At 42.1% G+C, this 19,609-nt stretch overlaps 1 protein-coding gene across 8 annotated transcripts in view; it reads left to right on the top strand.

Annotated features, from left to right (window-relative positions):
• Positions 1 to 19,609, top strand: part of LOC147021723 (uncharacterized) — an 86,696-nt gene that overhangs the window by 20,485 nt on the left and 46,602 nt on the right. The window lies entirely within an intron of this gene.

The following is a 19,609-nucleotide window of genomic DNA, read 5'->3' as shown; positions in this document are numbered from 1 at the left end:
CAAACCCCACTATTGAAAGTAGACACTTGCGCTCAACAATTGGATTTTTTTTACCCTCAACGACTTTTAAATGGTACCACTCAACTATTTTCATTGTTTACAATGAACGATTTAAATTGCTGTCACTCGTCTTTGTTTTTTGACGCTGGGTTTTGGAAATTTGAAGCGTTTCTTCTGAACGTGTTAAAATGCTCAAACTCGACTATTTTAAATAGACGCTGCCGATGGACAATTGAAATCATAGCCAAGCTCGACATCGAAGTGTGAACATCCTCGTCATGCCGAAGAAAAGTTTGAAGAATGCTGCAAATAAGTGTCCTGGCCGTGGCCGTGGACGCTGACGCAAGGACGATCCATTATACCGACGTCTTTCAGCCTATGAGTAACTTAAAAGTAATGTCTGTCGACGTGTGGCAACGATCGCGTAACGTGCCAACAACACGTTAATCATAGGTTAGAAATAAGTTTCGGGTACGCTAAACATTACCTCGGCGTGTCTCAACTTATGATTAACTTACAAGTAGCATGTGTTGACGTCTGTCAACGATCGCAGACCGTGCATACAACTTGTGGCCAGCGTAGCGGAACGTGTGAGTTATACTCCGGCATACGTCGTGAAATTTCAAGCATGAAAAAATTTGAGGACAACCGAAAAGTACAACGTTTAAAGCCAACGTACAACGACGTATGGCAGTGTTTTTCAGCGTGTTCTCAATGTTATCAAAACTTACCCATAACGTATTCAACGTGTGCCAGCGTTTTAGAAAACAAATTCAAAAATCGGCATATGTTGGCTAAAACGTCAAGGTTTGACCGGGCCTTAAAGCAAGCCTAATGTTTGAAAAGATATTCAGGATCTGCATGAGAATTATGTGATAGCTTCAGCAGATAAAGCTACTCATGATTTTATTGTCGTTTGTACAAGGTTTTACATGTAGGTTTTATCAAAGAAGTTAAGTATTGCAATAGCTGCTTTCACTAGTATAGGTCATAGCACATATTTTCTGTGTCAATGGCCTCTCTACGATATTAGAGCTGAGCATCAGGAAGTTTTATGTAAAAATTTTAACATTAAATATAAAGAGGTAAATTTCTGTATTCCGTTTTTTCTGGATCCTGATCCATCATAAAACCCATATAAATACAGGTTTATAGCAGGTTCTAAGCAATGTACTAAAAAGCAGTTGTCGGTTATTGTAAACTATGGTTTACAAGAGGTGAGGGAATAATTTAGGAAATATTGTTTTGTGATTAGTAATAATTCTGGTATTAACACTTTCTGGAATATTATTTCTTAGATAGGATTAGATTCTTCACGATTAAGTCAGTTGAGGTTTTTGATTTTATACTTTTTTATACAAATTTGGGTTGAGCACTTGTGAGGGGTGCACTCTTTCATGTAATTGATAAGGTTTGAAACTCTTTCAATATGTTTTAATGTATTTGTTTTGATCGGTCATTCTTTTCTGAAAAAAAATATGGGTTTTAATTATTTTGACCAACAGAAGTTCAAGGATGCTGTCAATTTTGTTTTGTTTAACACATTTGTTTCTTTTTGTGGAATAATTGTTCAACAAATAAAGGTATTTCAATAGGTGGGAACTGCAATCCCCTATTAGCAAACACTTTCCTTATTTACTGAGTTTTCATGAATATATAAACTGATAAAGGAGAAGTTAGGCTTAACGAAAATGTTTTCTCCTACATGTTGTTTTTTAGATTATATTTGTGTGGTTAACTATTTTGTGATTTGATAAAATGATTCAAATAATTTACCCAAATGGCCTAATAGCAGATCAGAGCAGTAGTGATGATGGTGCAGCTGCATTTCTGGATGTGTTAGTTAAAATTGGACAAAATATGTTTTAGTATGAGTGTGAACATAATATCCATATGTTTTATGTATTTGTTTTGACACATAAAATCATAAAATCAATCACAACTCTCACAGTTGTTACTGGAGTTCGTCAGGGATGTGTACTTGCCCCCACACTTTTCAGCACTTGTATGGACTGGATTTTTGGGAGGATGTCGGAGAGATCAAGTTGCGGTGCATCGTTTGGCAATGTCAAGATCTCGGACCTTGATTTTGCAGATGATGCAGTCATCTTTGCGGAGACTTTAGACATCCTCTTGGGGGCCCTCGAGGTGCTGAATGAGGAGTCGGAGCCGTTGGGATTACGGATTTCTTGGGTCAAAACAAAGATCCAGGCTTTCGGTGACATCTTGGATGCTGCTGTCCTGTCTGTGTCTGTTTGTGGTGAGGATGTTGAGGTCGTGGATAGATTCACTTACCTTGGCAGTGATATTCATGTCTCCGCAGGTTGTGAGCCGGAGGTCAATAGACGTCTGGGTCGGGCCTGGGGAGTCATGGATTCACTGGATCATGGGGTGTGGCGCTGCCGGTACCTGTGCGGGAGGACGAAAGTCCGAGTCTTCAGGTCCTTGGTACTTCCAGTCTTGCTCTATGGGTGCGAGACTTGGACTTTGACCAAGGATCTGAGACGGAGACTTAATTCCTTTGGTACCAGGTCTCTTCGGAGAATCCTTGGCTATCGCTGGTCGGATTTTGTGTCCAACGAGCGATTGCTGAGAGAGACTCGGATGAGATTTGTTACCTGCATAGTCCGTGAGCGTCAGCTGCGGCTGTATGGACATGTGGCTCGTTTTCCTGACGCTGATCCTGCTCACCAGATTCTCTCAGCGAGGGAGTCTCATGAGTGGAGGAGGCCAGTGGGCCGACCACGTGCCTCATGGTTACAGCAGGTTGACCATCATCTCAAGGAGATGGGGATGGGCCTGGCATCTGCCTGGGGGATGGCCAGACGGAGGCCCCTGGAGTACCGGCGGAAAGTGGACGCAGCGACGCGCTGTTCTGGCACATGCTCCCATACCTGACCTGACCTGAACATAAAGTTGACTTTGAATTTACCAGTTGTCTTGTATACCTTTCCGTCTAGTATTGTCCTACTCAAAATAGGTTATAATGTTTTATTTCATCTCAGCTCATGAGATATGCAATAACTTTGTTTGGTTAAGTATGATTTTGTGGTTCGTGCTAAGAGAATGTATTCCATCCTGTTAGAGAGAGGTTATTAAGCTGATAGTTTGATTAAGTCATGTGAGAATGTTTATAGATGTCATTGTAATCTTTTGTTTAGGTTTGGTTGGTTTTCATGCAAACAACTTCCTGTTGCTTTGGATTTTGTGTAATAAAATTCAACAATGACCCTGGGTGGGTGTGGTGGAAGCAAGAGATAATGATTCTGCGTGGCGGAGGGGGGGGGGAGGGCTTATCGCTCCTGAGATGATGCAACAAGGACTGTATAGGACGTGGTTCCGGCGCTCTCACCACTCTCACAGTTTAGAGTCATTTAATGATATACATGTATATTGTATTTGTTTGTATCGATGTAAATATACATATATATATATATATATATATATATATATATATATATATATATATATATATATATATATATATATATATATATATATATATATATATATATATATATATATATATATATATATATATATATATATATATATATACATAAAAAATATATATACATCTATATAATATGTATATATACATTGTAATATATGTATATATATATATATACATATATATATATATATATATATATATATATGTATATATATATATATACATATAAAATATGAAGAGATATTATGTAAAAAAATAAATATATAAATATGTATGTATGTGTGTGCATGTGTGTAATATTGCGTAGTCGATCCAGTGGAAAAAAAAAAATTTTCTTTTAAAAAAATTTTGAAATTCGTTTTACCCTTATTATCAATTTTTCCGTCGATATGTTTGTCTGTCTGTCTGTCTGTCCCTCTGTTCGGTCCAGTGCTCCGTTAATACAATGGCGATTTCGATGAAACTTGGTTGGTAGGTTCATACCGTGACCTAGTTGTGTGCAAATGAGAACCGTTGCTATGGACACCACCATTGCCTAGCAACGGGACTTTGAAATTTTTGAAAAATCATAAAAAAAATATTTTTTCGAAAATCAAAAATTGGGCCACGAGCGACTGTGGGCAGTACATTCAGCCATATTGTCAAAAATTTCCAGCCGGATCCTATGAAAACTGTCGGAGAAGATAGACTTTGAATGAACCCTGGTCGAAAACAATAAAAAAACGAAGTTCGTTATATCTCAGAGACTATGAGTCAGATATACATGAAACTGGTATGGTAGGTTCATGGTATGTCCTAGTTATGTGTGAGAAAGAACCGTTGCTATGGACCCCTCCGTTGCCGAGCAACAGCCAACAAACCTCTAAATGTGGGGGTATTTTAACGAAAAAACAATCTGCAGCATTAACCCTTGAAGCTAGAATCATTAATTTTCTTCTGCTTAATCCTCAGTTCATTCCCCATCGAACAGGCCCATCGCATCAGGTTCTATTGGGTAGGCGACTACCCATGTTCGCCTTCCAGCTTGTGTGTGTGTATATATATATATATATATATATATATATATATATATATATATATATATATATATATATATATATATATATATATATATATATATATATATATATATATACATACACACACATACATCAGACACCTTCCATTCCATTGGGTGTTGTTGCTGCCTTAGCAATCTGCTGGGCTCTTGGGCACAATCCTGAATGGGTCGCCACTCTGACACAGGATACCAGCAAGCTGGTACTCATTTGCCGACCTCAGAAGGATGACAAGCAGAGTCAACCCCCCCTGGTATTAATTCAAAAGCCAAGTAGGATTTGAACTCAGGATGTTCGGATCCTAAGCCCACCACCCTAACCAAGTCAACACCAGGCAGAGACACACTTCTTCACTGTTACGGTGATCATTGCCGTGGATTATGTCTCACATGGTAAAACTGTGTAATCCGCACAGATCAACCGTCCATCTGCCACCCAGACAATTGTTCCTGCTAATGCCAACCATTCAACCAGAAGGAACATGATGTGATCAGCGGGCAAATCGAAACATGTGGAGTGTGACAAGCACTCCCCCGAACCCCATTGGACACAGTCTTTCACCAAAGCGTCATCTCCAACACAGAGGCCTCGGCCCGGTGACTCAGTCAAACAGACAAAGATTATATGGTCAACATTAGTTAAACATCAAACGAGGCCACCGATCCAGATTCCGGGCTTATTTGCCCTCGTCAGGATGGCATACCGCTTGTCAGGATCAAAGAGATAATGGGCAGTGCAAAGTATAGGAGAATGCTTGATGAAAACCAACTTGAGTCAGTCATGAATCTGAAACTGAGTAGGAAATTCACATTTCAGCAGGACAATGATCCTGTAGAAGTAATTTTACATTTACATGTAGACATCCATACATGCACAACCCACCTTCATTATTAAATAAACAATTAAGGCAGACATACACTTACGTATTCATCCTTTATTACATTTGTTCTCTCTCAAGCTAACATTTGCTTTTAGCAATAATAAATTGATTGCTGTATATTAATTAATTAATTGTACTGATTGAGCCAATGTCACTGAACTGCATGTTTCTTCCGTTATTTGTTTTTTGTTTTGCATGACTTTCCTTGAGAATGTTTTGTTTGACTCGACCATTATCTGTTAAACTGATAAGAGCTGTTTGCACCTTTCATCGTTTGCTCTTGTTTGATCCAAGCATTATCTGTTCAACTGATATAAGCTGTTTGTACTTTCCATTGTTTGACCTTGTTTGACTCAACCCTTTTCTGTTTACTGCTCGATGTGTCTTGTCTTTGTTCAACCATCTCACGCTATGTAACCCCCTCCCTTGCTTGCTGAAGTCTATAAATGGACATTATTCAAGGCACCCAGTTAGAGAGATTCTGTGCAATTAGGTGTATGCCTCTTTCTCCATACATGTACATATAAATGATTCAACTCTGTTATGTTAAACTTGTTGAAAGAACTTTGAGTGAAGACTGAAATTTCTTCCACAATCTGAAGCGCAAAGCCAAAGCCACACGGGGGCAGGGGTCGGGGGGGGGGGGCTGAATCGGGGAAAATTTTTTTTATTGAGTGGCTCAATCAGTCCTGACGAGAACCCAACTGAACATTTAAGGAGAGACTTGAAGATTGCAGTTAATCGCATTTCTGACCTAAAAATTAAAAAAAAAATCCTCAGTTTGCGATGAATCAACCATTTTTTTTTCCAACTTCAGCGCCAACTCACCCTCTCACCCCTCTCTCTCAAAGCAACCTTCACACTCTTCTCCCTCCAAGCCTCCCTCTCACCTTTCTCCCTCAACTCTCCCCACTCACTCTTCTCCCACCATTCACCCCCCTCACTCACCCTTCTCAAAGTTGCCCCCCTCTCATCCACAAAGCTGCCTCCTTCCCCTGCCCCTTGACCTCCATCTCATCACTCCACCTCCTCAAATCCTCAACTGTCTTCTGCCCCTCTCTTGCCCCCACCCATCTCCCCCAACACCACAGAGCCTTTTCTCCTCCTCATCCGGGGTCCTCACAGAGCTAGTCTGCAATCGCCCACACTCTTTCAACAACCCTCCTTACCCCCCCCCTCATCCCTTGTCCTCCCCTCCCCCTCCCCTCCCATCCACTGCACCCAAAGCCTCCTCCCCTCCCTCTTCATTCTGAGTGTGGACCTCAAATATCCGGGGCCTTCGCTCAAACCTTACTCATTTTTCTATGCAGGTTGCCACTGACAAACCAGACATAATCTGCCTAACAGAAACTTTCCTCCCTCAAGACGTCTCTGACTCCCAAGTATCTCTCCCTGGTTACTCACTCCTGTGAAATGACAGACCTGAGCCTCGTACTGGTAGAGAAGTTGCTCTCTTCATCAAAGATTCTATTCCTCACTCTCCATGCACTGCCCTCACTCCCCCGCACCCCCAGGAATACCTCTGGCTACGTCTTTCCCTCCACTTCCACTTCATGTTGAGATGTGTAATGTACCATCTACCAAACAGTTATGACTCCATCTACACCTCACTATCCAAAAACATCGACCAACTTCTATCTTCTCATCCAAACTCTCTCTTCCTCATATGTGGCGACTTCAATTGTCATCATGCCAGTTGGCGAGGTGTGGGTACCTCTCTCACCTGTCATGGCACTTCGGCAAAAGCTTTCTGTGACTTATTGGGATTGACTCAATCGATCAATATCCCGACCCGGATCTCAACCATTGGTACTCCATCCCTTCTGGATCTGATTTTGACAAATATCCCTGAAAATATCTGCAGTTCTTCTTCCGCTCCGATCGGTTCTTCTGACCACGTGCTTGTGAAAGTGGACACCTCTCTGGCTATTATCAAAGAACTACCTCAGCATAGTTGAGTCTGGCATTTCATTGAAGCCAACTGGCAGGGTCTCAAAGTAGCCATCAAACTTCTCGACTGGTCTCCTATCACTACTTTCTCAAACATCAACTCATCCTGGGAATTCTTTCAAAGAAACTTGCTCTCCATCATGCACAAATTGATCTCCTCTTGTCTTCAGTTATTCTACCCTTCCTCCCGCCCATGGTTCGCTGAAGCTTGTGGCGAGGCAGTTGTCCTGAAACAACTTGCCTTTTCCTCATGGATAGCAAGCCCAACTGAGGGTAATCTCAGTCCCTTCCATAAAGCTCGGAAGAAGTGTGTATCTACCCTCAGGAGAGCCAGAAAACAACATCTTTCTAAGCTCAAGTCTGAAGTCTCAAACCTCTCTCCATCCTCCAAATCCTGGTGGCATCCAATCAAATCTTTTTCTGGTGAATGTTCCCCCTTCATCCCCTCCCTTACCTCAAATGGCTACACTGCTGATACCGCATGAGAAAAGAGGGAATGCCTAAACTCGGTGTTTGCATCGAAATCTTGTGTCCGAAACCCATGGCTTTATGTACCCACCTTACCCAGTCGCACCAAATTGTCCCTGGACTCTGTGTCCTTTTCGTCTGACAAGGTGGAGAGCTTGCTGTCAAGCTTTGACTCAGATTCTGCAACCAGTCCAGACGGCATCAGCCCATGTGTCCTAAAAACCTGCTCTTCTGCTCTTGCTCACCCTCTCTCTGTTCTATTCACCCTCTCATTTGCTCAAGGTCATTTGCTAACTGCTTGGAAATCAGCAAACATTACTGCCCTGCTTTAAAAAGGTGCAAAATCAGATCCCTGCAACTACAGACCAATCAGCCTTCTCCCAAACATCAGCAAGATTATGGAATCCATCGTCCCTTCAGACATTAAATCCTTCCTCTTCTCAAACGGCCTGATTTTCAATCATCAATTTGGTTTCAGACCAGGTCACTCTACACTGGATATGTTGCTTCTGCTCTCCAAACAATGGATGGAAATCCTCAATGCCGGACATGAAATCAGAGCCATGTCCCAAGACATATCACGTGCTTTTGACACGGTCTGGCACCCTGCCCTGCTCACCAAATTCTCTTCCTATGGTATCCAAGGCCATCTCCAATGATGGCTCGTAGACTTCCTCTCCTATCACAGCCAACGTGTCGCTGTAAATGGAGTTCTTTTATCCCCTCTTCCTGTCCAGGCTGGATTTCCTCAAGACAGCATTCTGGGCCCTGTTCTTTTTTTGTTTTTCATCAACGATCTCTCCGACTCTCTGGAATATCCTCTTTATCTCTTTGCTGATGACTCTACCCTCTGCTGTACCATTTGTCATCCCTCAGACTGGCAAGCAGCAGCTTCTTCGCTCACTGCAGATCTGGGTAAAATCACAAACTGGTCCAACACATGGAACATGTCTTTCAATCCGGACAATTCTCACACTCTCACTATGTCTCTCCGAAAGGACCGTTTGGAAATCCCCCCCCCGCCCCATCGACTTTCTCAACAATCCTCTGAAAGAAGGCCTTTCTTTCAAGCTTCTCGGTCTCACTATCTGCCATGATCTTTCCTGGGAAAGCCACATTTCCAACCTAGCCTCCAAAGCCAGTCACCGACTGGGAATCCTCCGTCGTGCAAAGTCCTTCCTCGGCCCACCTGAGCTCCTGACCACATACAAAGCTTTTGCCTGCAGCCTGATGGAGTGCTGCTCTCCCCTCTGCGCTGGTGCTTCTGCCTCTAACATTTCTCGGTTTCACGCTGTGGAAACCAAGGCATTTCAGATCATTGGCATCTCCCACGATGAGGCTGAGTCTTTGGGCCTCTCACTCTCTCACCGCAGGCAGGTTGGTGGTCTTTCTGTCTTCTACCGTCTCCTCTCCATTCTCGCCCCACTGCTGTCTCTGCGATTTCTCCCCACCATATTTCCGCAGGGCGCTCAAGGTCCGCCATCAACCCCCTTCTGGTAAAACTTCCAAAATCACGAATCACTGCTCATCTTCGCTCTTTCATTCCTCTTTTTCCCCACCTTTGGAATAAACTCCCTCACTCTGTTCAATCCCATTCTTCCCTCCAGGCCTTCACCACCACCTCTTATCGTCTCCCATCCAAATCCTCGATCTTTTCTACCCCCGTTAATCCACCGCAAACCCACCTCCTTCAAATTCCCTGATTTCCTTTCTGGAAGTCCCTGTCATGTCCATCTTGTATAGCCCGTGTTCCCCACCCCATCCCTCTCCCTTCTACAGATCTCCTCATGTCTCTGTTCCCCACTGTTTTGCCCTTCCTACTCCCACCCCTCTTGCCCCATTCCCCCCTTGCTGTGTGTTGCGTGTTAGCTCTCATACGAGCCTCAACAAGGTATACAAAAAAGGAATTCTCCAAGAATCTTGATTGAGATTGTTGTACAAAGAAAGAATATTATCCAGGAAAAGTAAAAACAACCTTCCAATACAAAGTATTCAGTGAACATCAAATAATGGGATCATTTATTCAGAAAAGATCATCAAAGCCCTCAGGTATATGTGCTTAATAAAAATTTTATGCTGCATCTGATAACTTCATAACATACTCGCACGGGTATGCAGAGTTGCCTGCTCCTGTTCTAATCCTATTGGCATTTTTAAGAAATCCAATTTTGGGATTTTTTTGCTCTTTTGGGGGGGGGGGGAGCCAGAAACACTTCCCCACATCCACGATGGAATGGTGTCAGGGATCATTTAATGTTCCCTTTCACATAGCTATAAAGGCTTATAGTCAGGTCGCCAATAACTTGAACCATGACATGACGTTCAAATTCAATTTTTTTTTTGCTTAAAATTATTGTTGGGCTTGTGTACATAGAAAATATGATGGGTGCCACTCTGGGACTGTTGGGCAAGTTTTTCTAGGCTGTGCGTATTTTGATAATTCCTGTCGGACCCTAACATTTTCACAGTTCTGCTATTTCCGGACCATGCATATGTGACCTGCTTCGACATTCGCGGCCCTGTGCTTTGTGTATTTGCCTTGTTTACGAGGGTGTATTTGTTGTTTTTCATGTTTTATTTTTTATTTTTCCCTTATGAATAATGAACCGCCGGGAACTTTTCCCCCTTTTTCTCATTGAAACAATGCCCCGACATCCGTGGATTTGGCATTCACGGTATTTTTCAGGAACGTATACCCCGTGAATATCAGGGTCTGACAGTATTGCATAATTAGGCGAATTCTATACCTCGTCATAAACATATTGAGTTTGGTATTGAATCAAAGCTAATGACTTAAAGAATGCGAAAATATCACTCTGGTTCATCCTTCATCATTAATCTACAAATTAAAGTCATACAAGGTCATTTAAGGTCACTTTTCTGGGAAATAACCCAAATTCGACTGAATGTATTTCAGGTTTTTCTCCCCAAAGATTGTGAATCAGATCTACATATATATGGTATAATAGTAGTTTTCAAAATAGTACTTATATATTTTGCATTGTTAAGCAATTGTTTAAAACCACTCTTCTTCAATTATTGCATAATAATAGTATATATCAAGTTTGGTATCACATTCGACCTACTGCCCAGAAAATCCTGAAATATCAACTAGATTTACCCTGTGTCCTTGCATGTCATTCAATGTTGCTTGGGGTCATCATTTCAAACATTAAATGAGTCCATGACCACACGAACATTGATCTAATGTGGTATAACTTTTTATTTAAAAGAAGTATTGATTACACATAATTATTTGACCACAGAAACTGTGATGTCATGTGGTACAATTTTTTCTCCAGAAGCATTAATGAGACATAATTGTTTTTGGTGCTAAGTTAGTTTAGGATTGATAATGGATACACTAATCCAGGCTTTCATTTGTCCAAGTTCCACGAACGTCTCAGGCAAACTCTGCTCTTTCTAGAACATCAGGTCAGTTTGTCAAGGCAATGAAAGTCTTATCTCTGTGTTAGACATATTCCACTCTTAAAATAATATGTCTCATCTCGATCATTATTTGAAAATTCAACTGGCTTGTATCAACTGCCAATGCTGCAGTCCATTCATTAAAGGTGCCCCCTTGGTTTCTTATCTTCCATGTGATCATCCACAAAAACTGTAGACGCCAAAGATACTGTTTTTAATGGACTGCAGTTAGTGGACTGCAGTTAATAGTTAGTGCAATTGTCCTCTGCACCACACTTACAATATGCCAAACATGGCAACCCATCTGATCAAAAGCTACATTGGTTGATTGAGCATTGCGACTCCAACTTGCAGGAACATGCAACAATCTGCAGAATTGAAGAAGGAGCAACCGTGGTCGTTCCATGGTCAGGAGTAGGAATGTCATTTTAAATTTTCCACCCAAACTGGTTGATATCAGCCTTCGGTGATTTTGCCCAGTATGCTGCTCTCCAAGTCAGAGTTTGGAGGTAAGCATGCTTGGCATGGAGAACTGCTAACCTGTCTGTCGGTGGAAGACTCTTGATGTTTGGTGGTTCCTTCCTCTTACCAAACAGACTGAACTTCAAGTCGTTGAGTGAAGATGATGCGATCCCACCATACAAAGATGACAGGAGTTGAGTTCCTGCTTCCATTCAGTCAACTTATCTGGTATTGGGATCTGAAACTACTTTCAGGTTGAGTTCTGACTTCAGAAGCAAGTTGATTGCTGAGGCCTTTCCTTTACTGAATGGGTACAACACTGTATCGCACCCTGAAAGTGCACGGAGAGCCAGAAGGTCGGAGCACTTATCTCCCAATTTTAAGACTGTGGCGTTGATGTCAAGTATTTGACCAATGTACTTTTTCGTGGACACCTTCGTGGACAATTTCTGGTGACAAGCGAAGAAAACCAAGAGGACAAAAATATCTGTATCATCGGCCAGAATTTGAATATGGCTCTTCTATGGTAGAATCTTCAGGAGACAGCTGATTAAATTCATGTCTGCATCTTCGTGAAAAAATGAACAGTTTTATCCTATCAAATGTACATAAGAATTCCATGGCTTAGCGTTACGCAGGCACTGAATCAGGGCCTTCTTCTTTTTGCGTGACTTTTCATGATGGCTTCTTTTGCTGGCAGTATACTTCAAATCATACTCTCGAAGAGACGTGCTTTTGCTTTTCTTTGTCGCTCATGGGATTTGATGGACCAATCATTGTATCAGTCACAGATTATGTAGGTATCATGCGACCTTGTGAATGAATTCACGAAATCATCTGCGAAGCTTTTCACTGTCGCAATCTTAGGCCATAGGGTGTGGTCGATAGCTTCATTGCCGTCTACCAATTCTGCATCTACTGGGAAAAAGTGGAGCGGTTGCAATCACCACCAACTTGTTCACAAGGATGGCCTTGTTTCCTTTGCATGTCTCCGTATCCATCAAACAATGATGAAGGCATGGGATAGAGCTCATAACTGAAGAGCTCACACAATTCAATGTCTATATTCTGTGAGACTCGGAGGAGGTGAACATCCAACTTCTCCATGACATGGGCATTTGTGTCACCCAACTTGACTTTATTCATTGCTTCCAATGTCACCACTCTCTTCTTCAAGGGCTCGTGGAAACCAGTGGGAAGCTTGCTCATGAATTCTACAGCCATTTCGTCTTCAATGGCGAGACAACTATCGATATTTACTTAATCTGTCGTAACACGTCCCTTGATGATATTAGACAATGAGTCATCTGGTGTGGTAGTGTTTGACAAAGATACGTTTGGCCATCTCTGAGTAAAATGACACACACACACACACACACACACACACACACACACACACACACACACACACACACACACACACACACACACACACACACACACACACACACACACACACACACACTACCACAGACAGACACGCAAATGGCTCTTTTATTGTATAAATTTACTAACTCTGTAGATTTCTGAAGTCAGCTATGTGGCTTGACTCAAAGCACAAACTTAAAAGTGAAAACACTTACTGATGAAAGAACCATAATGTGAAAATCAATATTTAAGTTCCACTTTTGTTTTGCTTAAGTGCAAGAAATGCTGGGTTGGCCTGTTTAGCATTCCAGTCTGAGCCATTTGCTCACGGTGCTGGATCTCAGCTTCAAATCCAAAATACAATGTTAATTTGTCTATTGTCTCCTCAGTCCTGATGTCCTTGGAATTTGAGTAAAAGTACACTAATGTCTGTCCCATGTGTCAGTTTCCTGCGTGTGATGTATGTGCAAGCCTTAGATCATGATAATAAAAAAAAGAAAAACGTCAATGAAAAGTTTTGTCCTTGAATTCCAATGAGTGTGTTGAGTTAATCTGCACATTTTCAGACTGCTTTGAGTGGTGAATAATGCTTGGATAACACGGTTAAACAATCGCATCATTTGGATGTTCTTTCTGACTGTCAAACTTTAGGGATCCCAGTGATCTTTCATTACGTATTTTAGTGATGTAGACTAAGAACTAAACGAAGAATTGGTTACTGGATAGGAGCCGATGTGAATATGAATGGGTAGTGAAAGCATATAATAAAACTCGCGTGGATTGGCACGCTACGCTACCCTCACCACACATCGCTACAGAAAGACAAACACCGCCACGTTATTAAAAACACCTCACCACCACCTTATTAAAAACACCGACCACCACCACGTTATTAAAAACACCTCACCACCATGTTATTAAAAACACCTCACCACCACGTTATTAAAAACACCGACTACCACGTTATTAAAAACACCGACCACCACCACGTTATTAAAAACACCTTACTACCACGTTATTAAAAACACCTCCCTCCACGTTATAAAAACACCTCACCTCCACGTAATTAAAAACACCTACTACCACGTTATTAAAAACACCTCACCACCATGTTATTAAAAACACCTCACCACCACGTTATTAAAAACACCTACTACCATGTTATTAAAAACACCGACCACCACCACGTTATTAAAAACACCTCACCACCATGTTATTAAAAACACCTCACCATCACGTTATTAAAAACACCTACTACCACGTTATTAAAAACACCGACCACCACCACGTTATGAAAAACACCTTACGACCACATTATTAAAAACACCTCCCTCCACGTTATGAAAAACACCTCACCTCCACGTTATTAAAAACACCTACTACCATGTTATTAAAAACACCGACCACCACCACTTTATTAAAAACACCTCAACACCATGTTATTAAAAACACCTCACCACCAAGTTATTAAAAACACCTCACCTCCACATTATTAAAAACACCTCACCACCACCTTATTAAAAACACCGACCACCACCACATTATTAAAAACACCTCACCACCATGTTATTAAAAACACCTCACCACCATGTTATTAAAAACACCTTACTACCACGTTATTAAAAACACCTCACCGCCACGTTATTAAAAACACCTCACCATCACCTTATTAAAAACACCTCACCCCCACATTAATAAAATCACCTGACCCACCACGTTATTAATAACACCTCACCCCCACGTTATTAAAAACACCGCACCCCCATGTTATTAAAAACACCTCACCCCACATTATTAAAAACACCTCACCTCCACGTTATTAAAAACACCTCACCCCACATTATTAAAAAGCACCTCACCTCCACGTTATTAAAAACACCTCACCTCCACGTTATTAAAAACACCTCACCTCCACGTTATTAAAAACACCTCACCCCCATGTTATTAAAAACACCTCACCCCACATTATTAAAAACACCTCACCTCCACGTTATTAAAAACACCTCACCTCCACGTTATTAAAAACACCTCACCCCACATTATTAAAAAGCACCTCACCTCCACGTTATTAAAAACACCTCACCTCCACGTTATTAAAAACACCTCACCGGCGCGTTATTAAAAACACTTCACCACCACGTTATTAAAAACACCTCACCCCCACATTAATAAAATCACCTGACCCCCCACGTTATTAAAAACACCTTACCACCATTTCATTAAAAACACCTCACCACCACGTTATTAAAAACACCTCACCACCATGTTATTAAAAACACCTCACTTCCACTTTATTAAAAACACCTCACCACCACTTTATTAAAGACACCTCACCACCACGTTATTAAAAACAGCTCACCACCACGTTACTAAAAACACCTCAACACCACATTATTAAAAACACCTCACCACCACGTTACCAAAAACACCTCACCACCTCGTTATTAAAAACACCTCACTTCCTCATTATTAAAAACACCTCACTGCGACTTTATTAAAAACACCTTACTACCACCTTATTAAAAACACTTCACCCCCACATTAATAAAATCACCTGACCCCCACTTTATTAAAAACACCTCACCCCCACGTTATTAAAAACACCTCACCCCCACGTTAGTAAAAACACGTCACCCCACATTATTAAAAACACCTCACCTCCACGTTATTAAAACACCTCACCCCACATTATTAAAAAGCACCTCACCTCCATGTTATTAAAAACACCTCACCTCCACGTTATTAAAAACACCTCACCCCACATTATTAAAAACACCTCACCACCACGTTATTAAAAACACCTCACCTCCACGATATTAAAAACACCTCACCACCACGTTATTAAAAACACCTCACCCCCACGTTAGTAAAAACACCTCACCCCACATTATTAAAAACACCTCACCTCCACGTTATTAAAAACCCCTCACCCCACATTATTAAAAAGCACCTCACCTCCACGTTATTAAAAACACCTCACCTCCACGTTATTAAAAACACCTCACCCCACGTTATTAAAAACACCTCACCTCCACGTTATTAAAAACACCTCACCTCCACGATATTAAAAACACCTCACCCCCCACGTTATTAAAAACACCTCACCACCACGTTATTAAAAACACCTCACCCCCACATTAAAAAAATCACCTGACCCCCCACGTTATTAAAAACACCTCACCACCATGTTAATAAAAACACCTCACCACCACATAATTAAAAACACCTCACTTCCACGTTTTTATAAACACCTCAACACCACGTTATTAAAAACACCTCACCACCATGTTAATAAAAAGACCTCACCACCACATAATTAAAAACACCTCCCTGCTACGTTATTAAAAACACCTTACTGCCAGGTTATTAAAAACACCACAACACCAAGTTATTAAAAACACCTCATCACCAAGTTATTAAAAAAAGCTCACCACCACGTTATTAAAAACACCTTACTGCCAAGTTATTAAAAACACCTCAACACCAAGTTATTAAAACATCTCACTGCCACGTTATTAAATACACCTTACCACCATGTTATTCAAAACACATCACCACCACGTTATTAAGAACCTCTTTCAGCCAAGTTATGAAAAATACCTCATCACCATGTTATTAAAAACGCTTCACCACCACGTTATGAAAAACACTTCACCACCATGTTGTTAAAAACACCTTTCTGCCAGGCTTTTAAAAACACCTCACTGCCATGTTATTAAAAACACCTCACCACCAAGTTATTAAAAGCACCTCACCACCACGTTATTAAAAACACCTCACCACCAAGTTATTAAAAATACCTCACCACCACGTTATTAAAAACACCTACCACCACCACGTTATTAAAAACAACTCACCACCAAGTTATTAAAAACACCTCACCACCACGTTATTAAAAACACCTACCACCACCACGTTATTAAAAACACCTCAACACCAGGTTATTAAAAACACCTCACCACCACGTTATTAAAAACACCTCACCTCCACGTTATTAAAAAACCTTACTCCCAAGTAAGTACATGGATGGTGCAAAGTACAGGAGAATTTTTGATGAAAACCTGTTTGAGTCAGCCATGAATCTGAAACTGGGTAGTTGATTCACATTTCAGCAGGACAATGATCTGAGGGACAAAGCGAAAGCCCCACTGGAGTGGCTGAATGAGAAGGAAATAAATGTTCTTGAGTAGACCAGTCAAAGTCCTCATTTAAACCCAATTGAACATTTATGGCAAGACTTATTTGCAGGTCAGGCCAGATTATATATGTGACTTGCTATACAGGTACCATGTAAACCTGAACTAACCTGTTTCATGATCGGGTTGTTTTCGACTAAACCGTCTTCCCCACCAAGTTTACTGGTGAGCAGGGTGTCTGGATATGGACACACAGCAGGATTAAAAAACAAAACCTGTCAAAGGGTAGAGCTCCTTGTGAGCCAACGGCCATCCATATCTAGTGCCCAACTGTGTCTGTGAACGTCCTCCTGCAGTTGGGTAACTTTTGTTTGGAGGTTGGTGGCAGGATTTGCACTCCGCCCACTGTAAAACACTTCATTCCACAAAACCTACAAATGCAAAGAAAACTAAAAACCACTCCGTGGGAGTACCTCCTGTGCTGCTGCCCTTCCCAGGGCAGCTCGACAGATGACGGGATTGGGGCAAAGCCTTCAGGACCCCCCATTCCTTGATGATGGGAGGAAAATCACTGGGTAAACTTTCTGGGTCAGATTGCCGTGGTGTTTGGTGGAGTGGTGCTGAGGTGTTGTCCACCAGAAGGCGGTCTCCCTGGGTTAACCTGAGGCAGTCCATTCGGGTGGGTGCCTGGAATATCCCATCCCATAGAGAGGATGATCCCCTGACTTATAATATGAGCTCAAGCATTTGAAAATCGGTATTGCAGCACTCTCTGAAGTTCGGAGACCAGATAGTGGCGAGATCATGGCGAGTGGTCACACCTACTATTGGTCTGGTCATTCTGATGGTTACCATGCCCAAGGAATTGCTGTGGCTGTGTCCGATAAGCTGGCTCCAATGATCATTGAGGTAACACCAGTCAATGGGCGTATTATGAGACTAAGGATTCGTCCCTCCTTGGGTGTCGTTTCCCTGGTCTCTGTATATGCTCCGACTGAGGTGAGTGATCTCACCATGAAGGACGCATTCTATGCCGTGCTCGAGTCTGTGGTTCATGAGTGTCCCAGGCGAGATTCGCTTCCAGGTTTTGTGGATTTCAACTCATTGACCGGCACTGATAAGGCTAGTGATGAGACATGTGTTGGTCCCCATGAGTCTGGAACTGTGACCAGAATAGCAGTACTTTCCTTGACTTTGCAAGAAGTCATGGACATAGGGTGGCTCCTTCATGGTTTCAGCACCCACAGGCTCATTACTGGACTTGGCATTCCAAAGCTGATGGTATGGCAAAGGAGATTCACCATTTGGTTGTTGATGGCCACTGGAGGATTATCCAGAACTGCAAGATGTACCAGTGTTCAGTTACTCACAACCGACCACAGGCCTGTGCTCGCAACTCTCAAGTTGTAGATGAAATCTGGGAGAATGGCACCATCCCAGCCTTGGCTGGATATTGGCAAGCTCAAGGATGAGAGGGTGGCTGAGGAGTTTGTGAACAGTCTGAGTGGGGATTTTGGGGGTCTGGGTATTTTGGGAAATCCTGAAGAGTTGCAGAGTGCCTTTAAGGCCACCATCCTTGATGTTGCTGGTGGATGTCTTGGAACTCACCGTCGGGCAAAGAAAAAATTTGTGTCTCAAGGGACACTGGATACCATTGACCAGAGTTACAAGGCCAGGCTTAATGGCAGAGCTGAGTTGGTCAGGGAGGTGAGGCATAAAAGTATATGTGCACTGAGGGTGGACAAGGATGCCCATGTTCAAGGAATCTGTGAGGAGGGAGAGCATCACCTGTGGTCAAGTGATTCTCGTCCTGCTTCCAGGGGAATTCTCGCATTGCGTTCCTCCAAGCCCATCCCTCAGTGGACTACATTTAGAGTGGAGGGTGGTGGGCTTTTGACAGAGGAGTCTGAAATGAAGGCCTGCTGCGCCAGTTACTTAGATCGGCTGTACGAGGCTGACCCACCAACTGTTGAGTTAGGTGTCAGGGATGTTCCTATCCCTATTTCTGACCATCCAATCAATTGTGATCCACTTTGTTTGTGGAAACGTAGGCTACGCTGAAGCAGTTGAAGTGGGTTAAAGCTCCTCTGATTTGTGGCATCCATGCTGAACTTCTCAATGCTGATGGAAATGCTGCACTCGTGTCAGTTGATGTAGTTCTGTGATCTGTCTGGAACACAGGCATCATCCCAACTGACTGGAAGAGAGGCCTTGTTGTCCCTCTCTGGAAAGGGAAGGGTGATCATCAGGACTGCAACAACTACTGAGGGGTGACGCTGCTCTCAATGCCGGGAAAGGTCTTTGCTTGAATAATTATGGATAGGGTTTGCCACCATCTGCTTGGGCAGTACCACCCAGAGCATTCAGGCATTACTCCATGGAGGTCAACGATTGACCGTATCCT

This window comes from Eptatretus burgeri, chromosome 8 (genome assembly GCF_056783735.1).
Source record: "Eptatretus burgeri isolate ZD-2024b chromosome 8, Ebu_testis_v1, whole genome shotgun sequence".
Classification (NCBI taxonomy): Eukaryota; Metazoa; Chordata; class Myxini; order Myxiniformes; family Myxinidae; genus Eptatretus; species Eptatretus burgeri.
This window is presented reverse-complemented; position numbering and strand designations above follow the sequence as displayed.